Genomic DNA, 503 nt, shown 5'->3' on the forward strand with positions numbered 1-503 from the left:
ACAGCGTTTTAATGTAATCAGTCTGTAGCTATATAAAGCTATGAAAAATTAGATATATCAAAAGATAATATATCTTGTGTTTGGAATTTACGGTAGGCTTGACGAAACAAACTATATAGAAATAAAGATATTCTTACTAAGTTTACTAGCTACTAACAAAATGACTGACAAGTTAAAAATACGGCACTCACATTTTGATCCCTTATGTCACGACCCAAAATCAAACTATTGTGATGGCGCATATCGTGGAACTAGGCAGACCAACTACTCAACCATTTCAACACAAATAAGGCTTTGAAAAATATGGAAGCAATTAATATTTAAGGAAAACCCTTTGTCAGCGAACCCATGCAACTACCTCGATAATCTCCAAAATCCTGACTCCACAACTCAGCAGCCGCCGTAATCCGGAAGCACCTGGATCTGCACACGAGATGTAGGGTGTAGCGTGAGTACAACCAACTCAATAAGTAACAAATTCAACCGTTGGACTGAAAGTAGCG

This window comes from Nicotiana sylvestris, chromosome 10 (assembly GCF_000393655.2).
Source record: "Nicotiana sylvestris chromosome 10, ASM39365v2, whole genome shotgun sequence".
NCBI classification, from domain to species: Eukaryota; Viridiplantae; Streptophyta; class Magnoliopsida; order Solanales; family Solanaceae; genus Nicotiana; species Nicotiana sylvestris.